General features: G+C 34.6%; 1 pseudogene; it reads left to right on the forward strand.

Moving 5' to 3' along the window:
* The first annotated feature begins 270 nt into the window (after positions 1-270).
* Positions 271-14363, forward strand: LOC107003858 (annotated as a pseudogene).
* The last annotated feature ends 11209 nt before the right edge of the window (positions 14364-25572 follow it).

Here is a 25572-nt window from a genome sequence, read left to right on the forward strand (position 1 = left end):
TCTAATAAATAAGATAGTGATTTTAGTAATTTCTTGTTTTAATCTAATTATTTAATTTTCCTACAGTTTTACTAGTCTAAAACAAAGTTTGTTACTATATTGCTGGTATGGGGCATGAGCTACTAATGAAGTGACTGAGTCGAGAACAAATAGGCCCTACATGCCTTATCTAATATGCCATCTCTTCTCATACTTAAACAAATTGCTCTCTTTCTACACATTCTTGATAATTTTTCCACTTCCTTGGAAATCAAAACAACAAAAACAGAGATGTCATCAAGTGTTTGCTCATCAATATCATGTTTGGATTATATAATTGTTTTATTGCTTGTTCTGTTACATGTTTTATTCAGCTTTACTCTATCCTACATGATCGATACCTTTCAAGTACTAACACATACTCTGTGCTAAATCTTCTCGTGATGTAGGTTGAGGTTCTCCGTAACCAAATCGCGCATAGAGCAGTTCCCGATCTCACCAGGATCATTGGTGAGTCCTCATTCTTCGAGGATAATAGTCAAGAGTATCTTTTCAGTATTTTTAGACTTTAGTTTCAGTTTTGCTAGACTTAATTGGGGATGTCCCAACACTTCTAGTGAGTTGAGGTTTTATTATAAGACATAGTTAGGTCCAGCTTAGAGCATGAGTTTGATATCTCTTTTTTTCTTTTTAAACAAAACTGACAGATTTCTCATATTCAGTTTAGTTTATGGGTTTTCTCCATCATTTCAATTTATCTTATGTTTTAAGCTTCTACATCCATTTTTTAATCATAGTATGCTTATGTTATGATAACAAAGTTAGCTTGAGGTCACTCTTGAACCTAGGTTCCATGTCCACGTTTAGTGGTTAGTTCAGGGCGTGACAATTAAAAAAACACTAAACTATAAAAGAAATTAAAAGGGGAGAATATGGTCAAAATATTAATTTTTCAAATACGTGAAATAATCTTGGAGAATACTTGAAGTCCTGTCAATAAATAAAGCTATAAACTATGATTAACAATTATTATTAAGCCTATTTATATATTGGATGGTATGATAGAGGTGTCACTGAAGAATTAAATTAGATATAATATATGGATAGAATATTGATATATTATTATGACCAAATCAAACTCTAATGATAATAGGAAAAAGGTCAAATATACACTTTTACTTTAAAAAATAGTATGTATATACCTTACGTCATACTTTAAGAACGTATATACCCCTACCGTCATACTTTCGGATCATATATACCCTTTAATCGAACAGTCTGGCACGTGGCACCATCTCAATAACTTGCCCAATTTTAATTAATTTTTATAAATCCAAATTTAAAAACCCACACAATTATATTCTTACCCCTTTCAAACCCAAATTAAAACCCACCCATTTTGGATTTGGGTTGCCACAAACTTCTGCAATCCTTCCAACAAAGTATTTATCAGAAAACTCACCAAATCAACAAATTTACAACTTCATAATATCAAAGTATAACCCAGAAAATTAATAAGACAAATACGAAATCAATTCGATTGTCCCAGAAACTTTAAATTGTTCATATTATCTACAACCATCTTCACAACAACAACAATTATGCAAAGCAAAAAAACTTAAACCATTAAATTAATACAAAAACTTTGTATATATTCCACTCTGTTTAGGATATTCATGAGTAATTACCCAAGAAAGCAGAGTTTATTAACAAGAACGAAGATGCGATTCACAGAGAAATAGGAGCCATTGGAGAGAAACTCAGAGACAGTCAGAGTTCATCTAGAATTGGTAATTTTCCAATAAAATATTACTTTCATCATCTCCAAATATTATTCCATCTGGGTTCACCAACTTTACCTCCAAATCCAACTCTTACGTAGGTAATTCAATTTCAGTTTTGCAATTTAATAAAGTATTAATATTTTGAAACCCATAACTTTTGATGTGAGTGCAGTTAAGGAGGGGGAATCCAGAGTTTTTTAATGGAGTATGAAAGGTAGTAGAGACTCATGCAGAGAAGCTTAAATCGGGAGATTTCTCGAAAATTTTTTTACTCTAACTTTGGTTAGGGTTTCATAATTCGGGTCTTAAAGTGGGTAAGTATATAATTGTGTGGGTTTTTAAATTTGGATTTAAAAAAATAAAAAAATTAGGCAAGTTATTGAGATGGTGCCATGTGTCAGACCGTTTGATCAAAGGGTATATATGATCTGAAAGTATGACGGTAAGGGTATATAAATACCATTTTCTTAAAGTTCGAGGGTATATTTTACCTTTTTCCCATTATAATATATAGATATATTGTGATAGCATCATGTAGATCTCATTGAAGGACTGAAGCAACGACATTGATACCATAGCAATATATATAAAATTAAGGGAAAAGGGTCAAAATACTCCTCAAATTTTGTTTTATTGATTTATTATGGCCTTACCGTTAAAACAAAGTTATTTTTGCCCCTGCCGTTCCCAAACTTGTCATATGTACCACTCAGTTGGATGGAAAGACCCAAATTGACCAAAATTATTCAATTTCATCTTTTCGACCCAAATTCAAATTTAACCCGCAAAACCTATCAAATTAAATCCCAAAACCAATTTCTTCATCTTCTTCCTTGCTGAATAAAAATACATTTCCAACATCATATTTTCTTGTAGATTTATCATTTTGTCTATTCAATTTTCTTACTTTAACATAATATATCTTTAATAGAACAAGACAAATATCTTCATTAGAATCTACCACTAGCCGCAATAGCATCACTATAAACATGCCCTTCTTTATTCATGTAGTAATTGAAATCCATAGAAAAATAAGATTAAAATTTTTAGACCCATATGCAGCAGAATCATCTTCAGGAAAAACGACCAAATATTATTGTTCATGAGATTATTAAAAAAAAAGAGATAAATATTCAATCTTTTTAACCAAAAACCCATTGGATTTTTATCAATTTTCTGGTAAATGGCCTCCTCCCCTAATGTTCAAAAAAGAAAACTTCAAACCGACATTAATGTTGGATTTTCAGACCTCAGATTCATGAATGTAATGATTTAGTGTTGCCTCCTATGGTTCGAAAAAGAAAATTAGGAAAATTGTTATTGAGATTTACAGACCCATTTAGCAGAAAAGAATTTGGTTGGGTCCGTTTAATATTGCTAAAGAAACTGAGGTTTATCAGAATTTTATTTTTGAAGAAATTGAACTTCAGTTCTTCTTCTTCGAGTGATCCACCATTAATAATTGATTCTCAAAATGCAGGTTTGCTTGGTTACTTGTTTGTTGGGTCGAGTGTGAATTAGAGAATGGGATGATGGTTTTTTTTAAATTTATTCTTATTTGGGGTTTTTTGTTAAAAGAGGGGTACATATGACAAGTTTAATAACAACAGGGGTAAAAATAACTTTGTTTTAATAGTAAGGGCATATTTAATCAATAAAATACGTTGAAGTGTATTTTTGACTATTTTCGCAATATAAAATAAGGAAAGGTGTGAATGACCTTAAATAAACTTTATGCTAAAGTGATCGAGTTGAGACCGTATATGCCCTACATACCTTATCTATTATGCCAATTGGGAGCTGCTTCTCACACTTAACAAATTGCTTTTCTACGCATTCTTGATAAAATTTCCACTTCCTTAGACATCAAAACAACAAAAATAGAGATGTCATCAAGTCATCAACTTCCATTTCTAAGTTCATCTTAAATCAACCTTATATTCATATGTTAGAAACCAAATGTACGACTACGACTGACCTCAAAAATATTCATGCTCATCTCACAAAAAGTGGTTTAATCAAGGAAAAAATAGCATCTAGCCGCGTCCTTGCTTTTTCACCCAAGTCTCCACCTATGGTGACATCAATTATGCAAACTTGGTTTTCACTCGCATAGAAATTCCAAATGTTTTCACTTGGAATACTATTATTAGAGGATTCTCAGAGAGTTCAACTCGATAATATGCAATTCATCTCTTCATTGAAATGTTGAACAATTCACAAATACAACCACACTTGCTTACTTAGCCTTCGGTTTTTAAGGTGTATGCTCGAGGTGGTCTTGTGAAAATTGAGTTCAATGATCTTAGGTGTATTTATATGTCTAACTAGTTGATAATTGCCCATATTTTAGTATTAATTAAGGACTATCTTTAGTTATTAGCTTTATGTTGAGGTTGGTTGAGTTGATTAAGCACTTACACATGATTTGTGATTTCAGGAACTCCCGGAGAAATTAAAGCTGGAACGAAGAAAAAAACAAGGAGAAGAGACGGACGTGAAAATGACTAAGTGTTGAAGCACCTAGGCGAGGCGCACTATCGGGAGCGTTGCGCCAGGGCTTGTCGCTCAGAGTCATAGTTGAGGTGCTCTGCGCCAAAATCCTACTGGTAAAGATAATTTCCAGGCGCGATGCTGGCGCCCCGCGCCTGAATATGCAGAGTGCTAGATGCTCTTAGGCGCACTGCTCCAAGAGAATTCTTACTTTTCCAAGTTTTAAACATTAAATAGGAGTTCTAATTTGAATAGGATTTGTGTTGAACTTTATCTACTAGTATAAATAGATCTAAGGGATGCAATTATTGGGGTCTGATCTTTGTTTAGTATGCAAGGGCAATAATCAAGTTTGTAATCATCTTTACTCTTTTGTTTTACGAATTTTTTTATGAACAATTATCTTTTCTTGAATAGTATGAGTATGATTATCTAAAAGGTCTAATTCTAGGGTTGCAACTATGAATCGATTATTGAATATTTGAAGCTTTATGAAGTAATCTTTGATTGTCAATTAAAATTACTTTTATATTCTTTTGGTTTACTATTTTTTGACTGGACATCTAGGAATAAATTTAGTGTCTTATCTCGAATTAACTGTAGGAGAGGTTAGATAGACCAGAGAGTATAGAGAGCTCGGTCAGCCCATTAACTTGAGGCAATTAGTGCCCAGGAGTGACACCCAAAAGACGAACACCTTGCTTGTTTACAAAATAGGATGAAATATAAATATTCGCTAATTATTTTATTTATCCTCGTTCAACGATGTAATTAGATAGCTAACTGGAGTAGGCGACGAGATGTGGTTAACCCGGATCATACCATTAACCCTATAAACTAGTAATTTGACAACTGAAGTTAGGTCTAAGACGATATTATGATGCATGACATTCGTTAATGCTGTAGTTCTAGAATTACTTTTAATCTTGCCTGAAATATTATATCAAAGTCAATCACCATTGTTTACTTTAAATTCAATCCATAATTAGTTAACCATAAAACATCCAACCTACGAAGTTGTTATTTCTCTTTTTATTTGTGGAATTAAGTGCGGATATAAGTTGATCATAAGTCCCTTGGGAACGATAACTCATTTCAAAAGAAACTATATTACTTGCACGACCACATAAACTTTTGTGTATACTGGGGAGCAACAATTTTGGCGCCACTGTCGGGACTTAGAAATTCTTTTATATTGAATTCTCTTAGGTCTACAATTAAATACATAATCTTGGCTTATCTTATTGCAAGCATTTGACTTTCAGGTCTAGCTCAGAAGGGAGATATTGTTGAACCTTACAACGAACCTGAATGAAATCTTCATCTGCTAACATAGATGAATCAAAATGAATTAGGTTTAGGAAACCCGGGTAATTTGTGTGATGATCAGCAAAATAACTCAGAAGATATGAATAACCCAAGGTTTCCAAACAATCCTGAGAATGTTGATTACAAAGACATACCCCCTCATGTTTCTATCCTTCCAGCACAACCAGTGAGAGATTTGGCAGTCCCACTTACTGCTAATTTGGTATCAAGTATTAGTATACCTTCACGAGGGGGAGGTTTGAATTAAAGAGAAATATGGTGCATATGCTTTACACAAATGGGCATTTCACTAGTCTCCCCCATGAAGATTCTGAACTCAACATTAGGAACTTCATGGAGGTCACTGATACCTACATTCCACTTGGGGTCTCATTGGATTATGTGAGACTAAAATTATTGCCATATTCATTGATTGGAGTTGGAAGACAATGGTTAGATTCTTAACCATCAAACTCCATCACCACTTTGTATGGTCTCACAAAGAAGTTCTTGAGTTAATTATATCCATCTAAGAAAACTTCCAAGCTTTGAGGTGAAATAACAAACTTTGTCCAAAAGAATGAGTAAGATATGTATTAAGCTTAGGCACGCTTCAAACAAATGCTAAATGCTTGTCCACACCACATACAGACTAATGAGGTACTATTTCACGCTTTCTTTGAGGGTTTAGAGTATAATACTTGTTCTCTTCTCAATAGTGCAGCAGGTGTACAAGTCCTACCCATAACAAGTGAAGCATTCTTTGACTTTCTTGATAAACTGTCGGAAGGGAACCAAGGGTATGAAAGAGATATTTATCAAACCACAACCCAAAAGGCTGCAAGGGTTTTGGATGTAGACCAAGTCATTGCTTTAAATACCAATATAGATGTCATACAACATAGAATGACCATATAATTTAAGAAATTGACTCTAAATCAAGCATCGATAAATGTGGTGCAATAAATAGTAAATTGGTGTGGGGTATGTGGTAGTGGAACCCATGAAACTGAGCAATGTGAGGCAACCCGGATTCTGTGAACTATGTAGGGAATGTGCAAAGGGGCCAAGGCCAACAAAATTACGGCAAGAGTTACAATCGTAGTTGGAGAAACCATCCTTACTTCTCTTGGGGTGGAAACTAAAATCATAATCAGGGATAAGGTGAAAATCAATACCGTAACGCAGGGCAACAGTACTAAAATCCCAACCAACGTGTAAACCCAAGTGTACCAAAAGGTGGGATGACCAATGAAGAACTATTTCAAAAGCTCATGTTTTAAATGGGAAACAAGTTGAATGCTAGAATAGATATAAAAGATGAGAACATTAAAAATATCAAATGTCTCAAATGAGTTAAGAGAAACAAGTTGCGAAAGTGGAAAATTCTTTGAGCTTGCATCCCCAGTGGGCTACACGGTGATACCGCGCCCAATACAATGCAACTTCATGCTTTATGTTTTAGAAGTGAGCTTCAATTAGAGGAATTAGCTCCAAAAAAGACAGACAATTAGGTATATATCAACGAAAAGAAAGTGGAAGAGAGAGTAAAAAGTTCCAATATTGAGGAAACCGTTCCTCAAAAGAGGTTGCCACCTCCGTTTCCATAAAGGCTAAAGAAGTAGAATGAAGATGAATGATTCAGTAAGTTTCCTCTCACCTTAAACAAGTTAACATTAATATACCTTTGGTTGACATTTTGTTGAGTAAGCCGAAGTATGCTAAATACGTGAAGGACATTGAAGAAAGTATGAAACTATAACACTTACTTAGGAGTGCAGTTCAAGGATCTAAAATAGACTTCCCAAAAAGTTAAAAGATCCGGGTAGCTTTACTGTGCAAATCACTATTGGGAAAAGTGTTTATGCCCGGGGGTTGTGCAATCTAGGGGCTAGTATAGATCTGATGCCCTTATCTTTATACAAAACACTTGAGTTGGGTAGTCCGAAAAGAACCACTGTTATTTTCCAACTCGCTGATAGATCGATTGCCGGAGGGGGTGATAGAATATGTCTTAGTGTAAGTAGGGTCCTTGATCTGTCCTGTACCTGACTCTAAAATCCAATTCATCTTGGGAAGACCTTTCTTGACCACGGGTAGTGCACTAATTGATGTAGCAGATGACCAACTAACCATGATGGCACATCATAAGGTTAAAGTGTTTGAAGTCTACCGTGCTTTTAAACTGCCTTCTGTTTATGAAGATTACTGTGATTGATCACATAATAGATTCACATGTACTTATTCCTAAAGATCCACTACTGAAACTGTTGGGGATTCATGAGTTAGAGGGGGATATGGAAGCTCAAAAGACAGAATCATGTTTAAATCTAGCTCTTGTAGAAACTCGCAAAACTCTAGTGGAGAAATTAGATCGCGAGTTGAGTACTCCTCCAAAACCACCAACAGAGGAATCCCCTAAGTTGGAACTAAAAATTCAGCTGACACACTTTATGTGGGGTTGATTCAAACGTTAGGTGGGAGAGAAGTAAGGATACGGGGAGGCATAACACCCTCCACTTTGCCAAATTTGATCAAGTTGCTCAGGTCTTGTTGAAGATAGTTTGTAGTGTGTTACTTCACGCTAAAAACTTGAATGACGTGACCCGGATAGGATGGTGTTATTATACATGTTGATGAAGGGGATGTCAATTAATGTGGGGGAAATTTCGCGCCAAAATATGATAAAATTTAGGAATAACTTGAGGTGGCAATTTTTTTTATGGGCGGTCAATAACTCAATTTTTGAGGAGTCATGCTTAGAAGAAGAGGAGTTCGATATGACTGTAGACAGGCATCAAGAGCTGAAGAGTAAGTTGGTGGATGTCACGCGCACAAAGGCGCTAGACACATCTCATGGGCTTGTTTTATCGACTCCTGATAGGAAAGATCGTGATGATAGCGTCATGACACAAATGTTTGGGATGGCTGAGTTGCAACTACGCATAAGGGGGCCGCCCAGTTACTTATTATGAGATGGATACTTTGGCATAACGCTATCCATTGATAGATAGTGTTGCATTCTTATGCAAGAATAGTCCGCCATTTTCTAAGTTGGTAGATGATGATGAGCCCACTGCTGATGAGGCCATGGATGATGATGAGGATAATGATGCCGGAGATGAGGTGAATGCCTTAATGGTGTTCAACCAAGGGGGCGGCGAGTCCTAGAGGCTTCAGGGAGTTCTCCTAGCCTTTCACTTTGTTTTATTTATGAACTAAGGACATTTCTTATTTTATAAGTGTTGGGTGGGGGTATATTTTATATGTATATAGTTGTTTACCGCTTTAACAAGTCTAGTCATTATGTAGTTATGTTGATTTTTGGTTCCTCAGAGTTTGTTTTCTGAACTTTTACTGAGGATTGTCCCTTTAAGCCGTATAGGATTATTTTATTACTCTATGGTGTCTTAGAGTTGTTGTAAGAGTGACAGTTCCTAATGATAGATGTATGACGACCGTCTAAAGGGAAAGTTATTCACATAGACGAGTAGGATGAACAAAACAAACCTTGGTCTTTTGAAGCTATACCCCGACAACTTATCCAAACTTCATGGGTAGTTATACTTGGAACAAATGCAATGAATTGTTGACCTTCTAATTATCATATGCTCTTAAGTTTGACTGAATTGTTTCAACATGGGCTTAATTGTGTAGGAATACCTTAATGCAAGTTGTACTAGCTTGTTAGTTATATATCGTTATATGTGTCATGAGGCCATGTATGGTGAGAATTTGTTTGTTTTGTCTTGACTTGATATCTAAAACTTGCTTTGTGTGTGTTGAATGAGTAGCTAGTAGGACTTGAGGAATGTGGTAGAGGCAATTCTTAGGAATAGCCAATTCTTAACTCTAATTGTATGCCTACCCTATAATTATCCCTTTGTGAAGCCCCATTGATCCTTTAACTTTATTCATTTCATAAGCCACATGATAAGCCGAAACCCATTTTTTTGATATCATGTAGTTTGATCCTTTTAAGATTCTTAATGCAATATATTAAGAAGAGGGGTCGCAAAATATGGTTGAATCACATAGGAGAATTGCTATATTGTGTGGGAAAAGTAAATCATAATTTGGCCCTGGTCCTTAGAGACAATGTGCACCTCAACTAAAATTAAGGGTGGCTAATCTAGGATAATGCTAGAAACATTGGTCCTGATTCTACCAAGGATAATGTGCACCTTATTCGGATGAAAATCTAGAGTTTGGGTGGCTAGTGTGAAAGCAGAATAATAATAATAATAATAATAATAATAATAATAATAATAATAATGGAAAAGGGTAAAAAATACCCTTAAACTATCTGAAATAGCTCATATGTACCCTTAAACTATATTTTGGCTCAAAGCTACCCTTCCCGTCAAACTATTGAGTCAAAAGTGCCCTTCTAATTAACGGAAGTTGTTAAATGCCATGTCGATGCAACATGAATGCCACATGGCACCCTAATTGATTTCCACTGCCACATAGACTAAAAGGAAAAGAGTCAAAAGTACGCTAAACTATCCGAAATAGCTCATATTTATCCTTAAACTATATTTCGGCTCAAAACTACCCTTCCCATCAAACTATTGCGTCAAAAGTGACATTCGTATTGGCGGAAGTTGTTAAATTTCACATGTGCCACATTGACTAAATCCCTAAACCTTAATTACTCATTTTCCCCTCATTCCATTATTTTCCAGAAACAATTTAACCCCTTCTCCCTCATTTCGCGGCTAAGGTTTCACAGTTTTCTTTGTCGCTGGGTTTCAAAGTGGATATTCGTGGTTATAGGTTAGTAAACTTTTTCTTATTTTATTGTGTTTACAACCACGAAAATCCACTTTGAAACTCTGCTCCGAAGAAAGTAATGAAACCTTGGCTGCGAAATGAAGGGAAAGTTGTTAAATTCTGACTATCATACTTTGAAACCGTAAAGGCAATAAAATAAGAAAAAATATTTACTAACCTACAACCATGAATATTCACTTTGAAACTCAGCCCCGAAGAAAGCTACGAAGCCTAGTTGCGAAATTAGGGGAAAGTTGTGAAATCCTAACTATCATGCTTTGAAATTGTAAACATAATAAAATCAGAATTTTTTTTTTACTAGACTACAAGCATGAGTATCCACATTTGAAACGCTGCCACAGGGAAAAGTATGAAACCATAGCCGCGAAATAAGGGAGAACAGGTGAATATATAATTTCTGAAATAATGAAATGAGGGGGGAAGTAATTAGGATTTAGGGATTTAGTCTATGTGGCAGTGGAACCTTGTTGGCATGGAATGTGGCCTCCACATGGCATTTAACAACTTCTGTTGATAAGAAGGGTACTTTTGATTCATAGTTTGAAAGGAAGGGAGTGTTTTGAGCCGAAATATAGTTTAAGGGTAAATATGAGCTATTTTGGATAGTTTAAGGGTATTTTGACCCTTTCTATTTAGTCTACGTGGCAGTGGAATCCTATTGGCAGGCAATGAGGCACCCACGTGGCATTTAACAAATTTCGTTAATAAGAAGGGTACTTTTGACCCAATAGTATGACGGGATGGGTAGTTTTGAGCCGAAATAATGTTCAAGGGTTTATATGAAATATTTCGAATAGTTTAGGGGTATTTTTGAATCTTTTCCGTAATAATGATGATGATGATAAGAATAATAATGATAATAATAATAATAATAATAATAATAATAATAATAATAATAATAATAATAATAATAATAATAATAATAGTAATAATAATAATAAAATAAGAATAAAATGGCAAATATGGAGCAAGAACGGGTAATTAGTCATAAAAGGTGTATTAGATGAAAAGAATAGTTGAAAGATGGTGTGTGTTGTATGATAACATGTGAATTTGGGAGGAGTAGTCACTATAATCAATTCCAAAAAATTCTTCCATTACCTAAATCCAACATTACAACCAAATGAAACGCCTCTTGAATCCTTGATAAGTACAATGTGAAAGTTAAGATACACTAGGGGCAATTATATGGCATATTGAGGAAAGTAAGAGTTTCACTTGTGAGTGCGAGTAGATGTTGTTAAAATAGGCCTTGAAGTTTGTGATATTGTTGAAGTAAAAAGGTTTTACTACATTAAAAAGTGAGGGCATCCATGTCATACGGAGGAATATTTAGCAATGTTTGATATGAGTTTGCATTAGCCAGAAAAGAGTCATTCTTTGAGCATGTGTTGTACATGGGATATTTGTGGAGAAGTGTTGCATCAAATTTATATTGCATGATCATGATTAAAAATGTCATGGTGGAGTTTAAGGAAAGTGAAAAAGTCAAAACGGTTATGACATAGAGTTGATAGTCTAAAGATTGTTTGAGGACAAACAAAAGTCTAAGTGTGGGGTGGTAATCTTAGGTGTATTTATATGCCTAAGTAGTCGATAATTGCCCATATTTTAGTACTAATTAAGGATTCTATTAGGTTATTATCTTGATGTTGTGGTTTGTTGTGTTTATTAAGACACTTATACACATAATTAGTGATTTCAAGAACTCTCAGAGAAATTGGAGCTAGAACGAAGAAAAAAACAAGGATAAGAGACATAAGTGTAAGTGTTGAAGCACCTAGGAGAGGCGCAGTGTCAGCGCACCATGCCAGTACTTCTCGCTTAGAGCCATAGTTGAGGCTCTTTGTACGCCGCGCCAAACCCTTACATGCAAAGATGGTTTTGAGGAGCGATACTGGTGGGCCACGCCAGAATGTGCAGAGTCCCAGATGCTCTTAGGTGCGATGGAGGAGCAACCCCTATAGATAATTCCAACTTTTCCAAGTTTTAAACATTGATTAGGAGTCCAATTTAATAGGATTTGCATTGAACTTTATCTAGTACTATAAATATATCCTAGAGCTATCATTATTTGGTTTCGATCTTTGCTTAGTGTGCAAGGGCAAGAATCAAGCTTGTAATCATCTTAACTCTTCTAATTTTTGGATTTGTTTATGAACAATTATCTTTTCTTAAATCGTATGAGTATGAGTAGATAAACACTCTGATTTTGGGACTACAACTACGAATCAATAGTTGAATATTTGAAGCTATACGAATTAATCTTCAACTGTTAATTCAAAGTACTTTTATATTCTTGTTTAATATTTCTTGACTAGCCATCTAAGAATAAATTTACTGTGTAATCTCGAATTGACCATAGGAGAGGTTAGCTAGATCAGAGAATATAAAGATCGGGTAGCCCATTAACTTGAGGCGATTAGTGTTCAGGAGTGATACCCAAAAGACGAACACCTTGCTTGGTCACAAAATAGGATAAATATAAATGCTCGCCAATTAGTTTATTTATCCCCGCTCAATGATGTAGTTAGATAGCTAACTGGAGTAGGTGACGTGAGGTGGTAAACATGGATCATACTATTAACCCTATAAACCAGTAATTTGACAATTGAAGTTAGTTCTAAGTCGATCTTATGATGCATGCCATTCGTTATATGCTCTAGATCTAGAAGTAGTTTTAATGTTGCCTGAAACATTACATCCAAGTCGTTCACCATTGTTTACTTTAAATTCAATCCATAATAGTATTGGTGAATCACAAAACATCCAACCTGTGAACTTATTACTTTTCTTTTCAGTTTTGGAATTAAATGCAGATAAAAATTGATCATAAGTCCCTTGGGAACAATAACTCGTTTCAAAAGAAACTATATTACTTGCGTGACCACGTACACTTGCGTGTATACTTGGGAGAAACACTCAACTTTATGGAAGAATCATCGAACTAGGCCTAGAATTTGATACATTCATAAGAAATACCCTATTGTATATATATGTAAATTGTGGTTTATTGGTTAAAACATGTAATTTGTTTAATGAGGATGAGATTGAGGATGTTGGTTCTTGGAATTCCATGATAGTTGGCCTAGCTAAATCGGGAAAAATTGATGATTTTGAAGGTTGTTTTGTAAAACGCCAACTGCAGATGATGTTTCTTGGAATAGTATGGTAAGTGGTTTTGTTATAAATGGGAAGTGAAATAAAAAATTGGAACTATTTAGCACAATACATGAGGAAAATATTAAGTCTAGTGAATTCACTTTGGTGAGCTTGTTGAATGCTTGTGGGCACTTAGGAGAACTTGAAAAAGGGAATTAGATTTACAAGTATGTTGAGAAGAACAATGTGGAGTTGAACATCATTATTGTTATACCAATTTTAGACATGCATTGCAAGTGTCCCAACGTTGAAATGGCGTGGCATGTTTTTGTAAGTGTCTCAAATAAAGGATTGTCTTCTTGGAACTCTATGATTTTCGCTTAGCTACTAATAAATTTGAGGATAATGTGATTAAGATATTCGCAAAGCTACAATGCTCTATTCTGAAACCAGATTCTGTGAGTTTCATCGGTGTACTAACCGCGTGCAATCTAGATAAAGCGAAAGACTACTTTGAATTAATGAAAATGGAATATGCTATCGAACCATCAATCAAGCACTATGGTTGTATGGTTGATATTCTTGGTCGAGCTAGACTAGTTGTAGAAGTAGAAAAGGTTATAAGAAGTATGAAGATGGAACCTGATGCTGTCATATGGGGTTATTTGTTATCGGCTTGTAGGAGCCACGGGAACATGGAGTTGGAAAGATGGTTAGCTTAGAATTTTCTTGAGTTTTATCTTTATGAAAGCAATGGCTATGTATTGATGGCAAATATGTATGCAACCTCGGGCTTGTTCAGCAGAAGTTAATGGTGTAGTTCATGAGTTTTCTTCTGGAAGGAAGTTAGAATTCGAGTTCCATGAAATATTCTCTGATGCAGTGATACGCTCAAATTAGACCTTCTTAAAAAAGTAAAAGCGATCGTAATCAAGTAAAGAATCCAACTAGTAGGTTGGGATTGATTCCACAATGAAAAATGGTTTAGATTTAACTTCAAGTCACTATTACTTATATTAAATCAAGGACTCTCCGAAAGCAAGTAAATAAAGGGGGGATTTTTCATGAAACATCTTTCTTGAAAAATTCTAAGATAACAAGTAAACAAAAGTAAATATTTCGTTTTTATCAAGTTATGAGTCTAACTAGGGTATATGTGTTCCCCATAGGTTGATAACGCCATATTCCTAGAATAGCAATTCTTCCCTAGTGTTTTGCATGTAAAGTACTAAGTTATGTATCTCGAAGTCCTTGGTCCGTAATCTAGAGAATTTCACCCCGTACCTTGGTCCCGCTACGTGTGTATAAACTACTAACCTTTACTTTACCTCATATTAGACATCATAAACGATGTATGACTTAGTTATTTCTTTACACCAATCGACACTAGGCTATTAGATTACATTGCACTAAAAATATGTTGATAATTCTTTTCTTATTAACTACCTCCTTGGTCCAGTAAGTAGCAACATGGATATTTCTAATGCATGCACTCGTTCAAAAGACTTCTAAATGAAATAATTATCAATACATGCAAGAAACTATTCGAGATTTGCTTATTTGCTACGTCTACTTTGTTAAGCACCCATGGTGTCCCACAACCCTAATTGTGCATTTATTTACCCAACACAATTCGTAGTTTGTAAATAAGAAATCATGAACTTACTTTATCAATAAGAAGAAACCCATAAAATCAGCTTGAAATTGCAAGATAAAACTTCAAACCAAATCCGGAAATTGATTGATTGCTAAAGATTGCAAAAACCAATCACCAAACAAAAGTAAAATAATACTAATAGTTTCTAACCCCCCAAAATGAGGTTTTAATCCCTAATTTATATGAAACATGTCCTAAATTAAAAGGAATTAAAATAATTAAAGTCTGCTCAGTTCACACAGCTTCTATCTACAGACCAATCGAAGGTTCCGTAGACTCCTTCTGTTATTTAGAACTTAGAATAATTTCTCTCCTCAGATCCCACCTTCTCTGAATCAATCGGTGGACCATTAACATGGTCCGTCGATGCATTTACGTTCCGTCGATGCCCTCTGTCGCTCCATCCTTAGAATTTTTCAACTTCGGGTACTAGAACCTTCTTTGATCGCTCCCTTTCGTAGTTCCACACGCAGATTTCCCGGAGTTGTCTCCAATGTCTTGGGATGCTCATCTGTTGTTCACAACTACAATCCATCTATCAAATGACAGACCGTCGATGTCCTCTATAAGTCCTGTTCTACATTTTTTTCAGTTGTTTCCTGTTCTGTCTCCTGAACATGTTTCTTGTAAATTAAACACAAAAACATGTTAAAACTTCTACAAATCGTGAAACCACGGTACATCAACACCCTGAACTTAAATTCTTTTTTTATCCTCAAGTGATTCCCTATGACTCAAATAAACCCTTGTACAAAAGTATGATCATTTAAGATTTCGCAATCACATGTCTATCAATCCCAACTCTTTCTTTGATTTAGTGTAGGTTTACGCTCGCAAGTTCAACAAGATAACTCATGTGGATCAAATCATGACACAAAATGACCATGCACAGACATCTCTACTATTTTGCCTCTAACTAAGGTACCGACCTTTCGACACCGCAACTAGTGACCTCACGTCAAAATAAATCCTCATTTTTTGCACAGTGATTTTAAGATTGGTTAAAAGGATCTTTGTTCAAAACTCACGCTCAAGAATAAGGTCAAACATAGTTAGTACTCGCTTCCATAGGCTTGCCCTTATTTTTACTCCTTAGGTTCACGACATTAGACTCTAGGATCACGGTAGGACTTTCTTTTCTTGTAACGTATGCTCAGGGTCATGTATGGTACATATGGGTAAATTTTAGCAACTTTTGACCCTCCTTAACATTACCGCTAAGCTTCCTACCTTTTTTCATTGTCTTTTACACCCTACTTTTCTTCTTTTTCAATGTTTTCTTTTCAAACTCTTTTCCTTTACTATTCTTTCCTTTTTGTTCAATTGATAATTTCACCGAGTCACATCTTTTGCTCACTTTCTCTTTACTTTTCAAAATTCAACTCTTTTCATACCCATTTTTGGGTCCTCACTCATAATAGCCACCCTCAACTCATGGCTTTTCCATGAGTTGAGGTACACAATACCAGAAGTTGGGTCGGGGCAAAGACAAGGTCATTTTCTGCATTATCCACCCTTAAACTTCTTCTTTTGGCCTAAGTCGAGGTGTACATGTCCAAAGAGGGACCGAGCCAAAATAATAAATCCTGGGAAAGTGAGTTTGTGATTACAAAAAATAGGACTATTACAGGCTCAACAGATTTGGATCATCAGTGGTGCTATGCTCTCCAGTCACCATTATGGAACTAGACGCCCCAGCAGCCATCTCTCGTGCCCTAATCTAGCGGGCTTCCTTATTCACCAAAAAATCTCTCCTAGAAGCCTCGAGATCCATTCTCTCTCTCTTTCTCACACGGGAATCATCACTTGCCTCAATAGTGCAGCTAGAATGGTGCCTCATGGTACGACCGCGTGTCTCAGCAAATGGATTAAATAATGGTAGAGCATTATCTCCTATACTAGCTCAATGGGCGCACTCTCCGGTTAAGTCCCTATCATCTCTATAATGGCATCTACATCAGTACGCAAACTATCAATCGTATCCTGAATAATAGTCAGGTCTATCGTAGCGGTTGGTCGTGCGAGTACAGGAAGCTCGAAGGCGTTAGTAGACTGCCTAAATTTTTTCCTCTGTCTGCTGAGTCAACCTCTTCTCAACTCGATCCTCAGCCTCAGCAATGGATTTTTTCATCCAAAGCTGCATGTGGTGGAGGAGGGTGGCCATTTGTGCCTCTAACTTCTATACTCGTGCTAAAGGAACCAGTGCTGCAGATGGCGGCGTGGATCAGGACGAGCTAGAGGCATTGCTGGCAGCATGAGTGGAGTCAGGCTGGTGGTGATAGAAAGCTCGGATGTAGCAAGATCATCCCCTCGGGCTAAGTCCACCGTCTCAACAAAATTCTCGCTCAATGGGGGCACCTCAATCCCTGGTCCTCTCTGTGAAACCGCTACATTGGACTCATCCCTGATGAGTGATGTGAGGCCAAAATACACATTTTTTATCATTATTTACCTCACATTTATTATTTATTTGTCCGTTTTGAGCATAAATTTTATGGATTGTGCTAAATTGCATATTGTATTTGTAGGATTAATTTGGTGGAAAAATGAAGAAGTTTGGAGCTAAAACAAATTAAAGATGAAAATTTAAAGAAGCAAATCAAGCAGGAAACTTAATAGATTAAAGTGCATAAAATAATATAGTATACATAAGATGCATATTTCTGCAATTGTGAATTGCAAAAGTAAACCTGCCATGTGGCATTCCCTTAATGCACTGGCCAATCCGTTCACGCGGCACTACACGCGAAAAAAAAGGAAAAAAGAACTCCAATTCTTTTTTGTTTTGGGTTCCTAATTTGTTTGGACTAAATTATTTTATTTAGAGTTTTCTACATCTATAAATAGGTCATAGAAAATTATTATTTAGTGGAGGCCAAGAAACAAGATCAAAACATAATATAAATTTTCTTCTAGCTTTGGAGCTATGTAAGAGCCACCGTGGAGGCCGGAGAATTGATGTTTATTCTTTCTTATCCTTTATTATTTATTTGTATTCGTGATTAATAAAAAGATAGTTTTGCTATTGTTCTTAACTTTTAATGATTAACACAAATATATTTATTTTAATAAATTTTGATTGTGTTTTTGAGCAAATGAGTAGCTAAGCTCCACAACTAGGTTTCTGGGAACCATGAGCGATTAACAAAGTAAGAATAGTAATTAAGCAATTCTCAAATAGGTTATTGTATGTATTGTTTATTCTTTCGCGTACAAGTCTTTTTAACGAGTGCACGCGTCAGAACTCGTCTTGTTGCTACATTCCGGACCAAAGAGGTAGATAATAAGAAAAGAATTATCAACATAGATTTAGTGGGATACTGTCTAATAGGCTAGTGTCGATTGATGCAAAGTAATAACTAAGTCATACATCGATTATAATACTTAATATGAAGTAAAGGGAAGAGTTAGTAAATTATACACACGTAGCCGGACCAAGGTACGGTGTGAAATTCTCTAGATGTCTGACCAAGGATTTAGAAATACATAACTTATTACTTTGCATGCATAACACTAGGGAAGAATTGCTATTACTAGGAATACCGCCGTTATGAGCTTATGGGGAACACGTTCCTAGTTATTCTTTTTAAATTTGGATATAAATAAATATTTAGTTTAAAGCAATTTTTATTGTTTTTATTTTTATTTCAATTTAACCCCCACCCCCCTTTATAACGACTATCAAGTTAAATATTTTCTATTGATAATATTCTTTCATATTTTCTGTGGGATCGACCCCGAGTCATAGTTGGGTAAGTATATTGCACACGGTTGTTTATATTTCTTTTCAACAAGTATATCTGAATGTTATGAAAAATGACGCCGCTTCCAGGGATAACGTTCAAATATACTTCTTGAAAAGAAATATAAAGGATCGTGTGCAATATATTTACCCAACTAGGAGTCGGGGTCGATCCTACAGAGAATATGGAAAAATATTATCAATAGCAAATATTTAACTTGGTAGTCGTTATATAAAAATGGGGAAGGGGGTATAAATTGAAATAAAAATAAAAACAATAAAAATTAGCTTTGAACTATGTTTATATTTATGTCGAAATTAAAAAAAAAAACTAGGAATGTGTTCCCCATAAGCTCATAACACGGTAATCCTTGTAATAGCAATTCTTCACTAGTGTTATGCATGCAAAGTAATAGGTTATGTATCTCTAAATCCTTGGTCAGACATCTAGAAAATTTCACACCGAACCTTGGTCCGGCTACGTGTGTATAATTTACTAACCCTTACCTTTACTTCATATTAAGTATTATAATCGATCTATGACTTAGTTATTACTTTGCATCAACCGACACTAGCCTATTAGTTAGTTTCTCACTAAATCTATGTTGATAATTCTTTTCATATTATCTACCTCTTTGGTCCGGCAAGTAGCAACAAGACGAGTTCTAAGGCGTGCACTTGTTAAAAAGACTTCTAAGCGAAAGAATTATCAATACATGCAATAACCTATTTGAATATTGCTAAATTACTATTCGTACTTTGTTAATCTCTCATGGTTCCCACAAACCTAGTTGTGGAGCTTAGCTAATCATTATCTCAAAAACACAATCAAAATTTATTAAAATAAATATTTTTGTGTTAATCATAAAAAGATAAGAACAATATCTAAACTATTTTTTTTTATTAATCACGAATACAAATAAATAATAAAGGAGAAGAAAGAATAAATGACAATTCTCCGGCCTCCACGACGTCTCTTACAAAGCTCCAAAGTTAGAAGAAAATTTATATTATATCTTGTATCTTGTTTCTTGGCCTCCACTATAATAAATTTCCATGCCCTATTTATAGATCAAGAAAACTCTAAATAAAATAATTGAGTCAAAACAAATTAGGAATCCAAAACCAAAAAGAATTAGAGTGCTTTTTTTCCCTTTTTTTCGCGTGTAGTGTCGCGTGAATGGATTGGCCAGTGCATTAAGGGAATGCCACGTGGCAGCTTTACTTTTGCAATTCACAATTGCAGAAATATGCATCTTATGTATACTATATTATTTTATTCACTTTAATCCATTAAGGTGCCTGCTTGATTTCCTTCTTTAATCTTTCATCTTTAATTTGTTTTAGGTCCAAACATCTTTATTTTTCTACCAAATTAATCCTACAAATAAAATACACAATTTAGTACAATACATAAAATTTAAGCTTAAAACGGTAAAATATAAATAATAAATGTGAGGTAAATAATGATAAAAATATGTATTTTGGCCTCACATCAGCACCCCACACTTAAAATTTTGCTCGTCCTCGAGCAACCATTAAAGCTCATCCAAAAAAATCATGTTAGCAATCTTATCACTTTGGTTACTACAAACAACTAGGAGATATAACAACTTCAAAATATCAAGTAGACTTCTCAATTATTATGCAAGACATTCAAATAAACAACAAAGCTCTAACCTCCTAACTCCAAGGAAGGAGTTTGAACTCATTAGATTTAAGCTTGCTCACTTACTCTCATCAAAGAAAGTTAAGAACATCATCCATCAATCATGAACCAAGTTTCATCACAAAAAAATTAGTACACAACTCAATTCAAAAGATTTAATATAAATTAAGGACTTTATATCAAGAATAACTCTCACACTCACAAATAAAATTCACATGTATGCACAAAGAACCATATGCTTGCCCATTATGTACATCTCCACTAATTAATCATGTTTGAATAGAATCAAATAGGACTTTAATGGGTTTTTATGTAGGCTAAGATACTGGTAAGAAAACTATATAATAGTGACTTCCACTTTCTTAAGCAGTTTGAAATTTTTAGACTTCATCACCCATATTTTTTTCTCTTTATTTTCAGCCCTCTCTTCGACAATTATTTCGCAAGTAATTCTCATCATTACAAGAATGTTAAAGTCATTATTTTATAATTATTATTTTATTTTACTTCATAATAGTCACCCTCAACTTGCGTATTTTACATGAGTTAAGGTGCATGATGTCCTTGGAAGGACCAGGGCCATCATCAAGGTAACTTTTTTTTTTCTCTTCTTTTTTATGTCACATTCCAATTTTTTTTATATCACATTCTTTAAAAGAGGATTTTTAAGCACTTTGTAGCTATCATTGATTACCTTTTCACTCATCCATTTTTTTGTCGGAATTGATAATTAAAATAAGTCTATGTGATGATGCTCAAGGAAGCAAGGTGCAAAAACTAGGGATTCAACAAAATAGTCAATGGAAAAATATGGAACTAACAAAAGGCTACAATCTCAAAAGGGCTAAAATTTACAAGAAAAATCAAAGAAAGCCTATTATCATCTCCTAATCAAGGCAACACTTTTTTTTATTTCGCTTCAATAACATGTAGGGCAAGTTCTAGACTATGATGCAAAACATAGAATAAACAAATTCTCACCACACACGGTACAAGTATCAATCAAGATGGATCAGTTCCACTTTTAAGAGAGACAAGATCCTAAAAAACTATAAATTAAAATAAGCTATATACAATGTCACAATTATGAACCTAAATGTCAAAAGGTTTGCAATTTCACTAGTAATCAAGCAGTCACAACAAAGTACTACTTTAAAATAGGCGTAAATAGTATCAGATAACTCAAAAGGGTCTTTTCTTTTCTCTCCAAAAATAATAATTAAAATAATTCCTAAAATAAATAAATAAAAGGCACTCAGTTCAAAGGACTATCCTCAGAAAAGAACCGAAAAAAAGGGCAAGGAACCCATCCTAAAAAAAGACTCAATAAAACAGTAAAAAAATAGTAATTCATTCCTCCACCCCACACTTAAAAAGATTGTATGTCCCCAAAGCATTAAATAAAATATAAAACAAGGGTTATGAAAACACCTTGAGGCCTTTAAGCCTAGCTAGTAACACGTTATCTAAATTCATATGAAGGGTTGTCACCCCACATTTAAGATCAAACATGCTCCTTTCCCTTTTTTTGGTTACTCAGACTTTTCCTAATCTCCAAAAACAAGATAAAAAAAAGTGATACTAATAAAATAAAATAAATAATAATAAAATTAAAAAAAATAAAGTAAAAAGAAGTTACACTACTAATAAGGTCGCTTCCCATAAGCGCTTAATTTAACGTCGCTGCATGACACTAGCGATTTTACTATTTTTTTTCTTCCACTTTGGAATATGAATTGCACCCCAATATTGAATCAATTGTTCTAATACGCTCAAGGGATGGTGGTACAAAAAGAAAGGTCCCAAACAACAAATATCGCATTATGCACTTCTTAGATCCAAAGTGAGGAATGTAATTTTTCGATGTTGGAATAATAAATTCAAGATTATAGAAAATATTTTCCTCCATACACTCTTTTATAGGCTCAGATGACTCAATGATAATAATAAGAAAAAATTTTTAAAACTAATGCTAAGAAACCAAAAAAAATACAAGTTAAAATAAATATTAAAGACAATTTCTAAGTCATATTCTCCGGCAGCGGCACCATTCTTGATAACATTCAAATATATTTCTTGAAAAGAAATATAAACGATCGTGTACGATATATTTACCCAACTATGATTCGGGGTCGATCCCACAGAGAATATGAAAGAATATTATCAATAGAAAATATTTAACTTGATAGTCGTTATATAAAAATGGAGGGGGGGGGGGGTTAAATTGAAATAAAAATAAAAACAATAAAAAATAGCTTTGAACTAAGTATTTATTTATATCCAAATTAAAAAAATAACTAGCAATGTGTTCCCCATAAGCTCATAGCGCAGTAATCCTAGTAATAACAGTTCTTCCCTAGTGTTATGCATGCAAAGTTATAAGTTATCTATCTCTAAATCTTTGGTCCGGCATCTAGAGAATTTTATACCGTACTTTGGTCCGGCTACGTGTGTATAATTTACTAACCGTTACCTTTACTTCATATTAAGCATCATAATCGATTTATGACTTAGTTATTACTTCGCACCAATCGAAACTAGCTTGTTAGATAGTATCTCACTAAATCTATGTTGATAATTGTTTTCTTACTAACTAACTCCTTGGTCCGGCATGTAGCAACAAGACGAGTTCTAACGCGTGCACTCGTTAAAAAGACTTCTAAGCGAAAGAATATCAATACATACAATAACCTATTTGAGAATTGCTTAATTACTTTCATACTTTGTTAATTGCTCATGGTTCCCACAAACCTAGTTCTGGAGCTTAGCTACTCATTATCTCAAAAAACACAATCAAAATTTACTAAAATAAATATGTTTGTGTTAATCATTTAAATTTAAAAACAATAGCTAAACTATATTTTTTATTAATCTCGAATACAAATAAATAATAAAGGAGAAGAAAGAATAAACGAAAATTCTCCGGCCTCCACGACGGCTCTTACAAAGCTCCAAAGCTAGAAGAAAATTTATATTATGTCTTGTATCATTTTTCTTGGCCTCCACTAAATATTAATTTTCCATGCCCTATTTGTATATGTAGAAAACTCTAAATAAAGTAATTTAGTCAAAACAAACTAGGAATCCAAAACCAAAAAGACTTGTAGTACTTTTTTTTCTTCTTTTTTTTTTGTGTGTAGTGCTGCGTGAAAGGATTGGCCAGTGCATTAAGGGAATGCCATGTGGCATCTTTACTTTTGCAATTCACAATTGCAGAAATATGCATCTTATATATAATATATTATTTTATTCACTTTAATCCATTAAGTTGCCTGCTTGATTTCCTTCTTTAATCTTGCATCTTTAATTTGGTTTAGCTCCAAATTTATTGATTTTCCCACCAAATTAATCCTACAAATAAAATACACAATTTAGCACTATCCATAAAATTTATGCTCAAAACGGACAAATATAAATAATAAATGAGAGGTAAATAATGATAAAAATGTGTATTTTGGCTTCACACCAATGAGATCCATATCAACTGTCCCTGCCGGGTGACGTAGTGTGTCACATTGCCTAATGGGTACCCAGCCCTCCCTACAAAGCTGGAAGATCAAACATGAGAAGGGATAAGTGGTGGAGGTCTTGAAAGCCCTCTCATGGATAATTGGAATAAGTAGCCATGCAAAATCAATCTCTAATCCCTCTCTTAGGGCTGCTACCAACACTGCCCTATCCCGCGTGACCAAATTATCAGCTTGAGTGGGCGACAAATTGTGTCGTACTAGCAGCCAGAAGAACTTGGCAAAAAAAGCCAGGGTGGCTTTTTTTATCAGCCCTTTGGGTTACATAACCCAATCTGCCCTATCACCGTCCGTGTCCAGGTACTGAGCCAAGCATTTCTTTGTTGCCTTTTGATGTTCAATACCCCTACAAAACTCACCAGTCTTTACTACCTTGTACCAACCCAAAAAATGAATAAGATAAGTAATGCTTAATGTGTCTAGAATGCCTACGATTAAACCGGGTTCACGTGGATTAATGCGCGTAGAAACAAACCTCTGAACCTTTGCAACGGCAAAGCCAACTAACTTGGGGAGTTAGTTGATCTAGGAAAGGTTGGGTCCATCCATGTAGGGCTCCTAAATATGAAGATTTGCCCGGATGAGTCTTTACCGGACTTCAAAAAGGGAAATCTTATGTTTGGAGGGTCTAGGGGTAAAATGGTCTTTTTCCATGCTAAGGGTAGTATCATAATTATCCTAAATATGTAATTAGTTATTTAATTAATATTGTGGAGGGACTTTTTTGGTAGAGAGGGCCGAAATTGCCCATTAAGCAAAATCTTGCTCCACCCTGGTTCGAACCTAGGTGGGAGCAATGATTTAATTTGTTTTAATTAATTTGGTAGATTAATTTAATAAATTAATAACTAATGGATTATTTAAGAAAATATGAAAATCAGATATTTATTTATTGATTATTAATTAGTAATTAATTTGACTAAGTCTTGCCAACAAGTCCTAGTTCTAAAGGGACGCTACCTCACACTTCTCTCTTTCACGCTTATACATCTACCTCTCACATCTGTTTTCACATTTTCTCTGTTAACAAAGCAGAAACAAAAATCAGAAATAACAACAAAAGTTCTTCACACTTGAAGAACTTATTAAAATACAAACGACAAAAACAATCCATCAAAGTAAAGCTAAACGTGACATTCTCGACGAGTAAGGTGGGAGTTTCTGTGTTGGACGTTGGGATGGTGGTGATTCTGGGCAGCAACTTCAAGAACAGGTATGGATTTTCTCTCTTGGAATCCTTCCTCAAAGAGAAATTTCTTTCTACAAAATTCAATGCATGAAACTAGGGTTGTCCCCTTTATAGTCGAATTCCTTGTCCCTAGTCTCCATCCGATTTCAATCAAAATTAGGTTAGAAATCATGTTGTTGGTATGGTTTCTGGTAGTTTAGTGTGAAATATGATGATCTTTGTGATTTTGTGTTTGGAATTAGCAAGCATGTTCAATGATGTCAACCGAAAATGATGTGGTGCAATGTGTAAAATGTTTGTTGTTGTTCTCCATTTTGAAGCCTTA

The sequence above is a fragment of the Solanum pennellii genome, chromosome 11 (genome assembly GCF_001406875.1).
Source record: "Solanum pennellii chromosome 11, SPENNV200".
NCBI classification, from domain to species: domain Eukaryota; kingdom Viridiplantae; phylum Streptophyta; class Magnoliopsida; order Solanales; family Solanaceae; genus Solanum; species Solanum pennellii.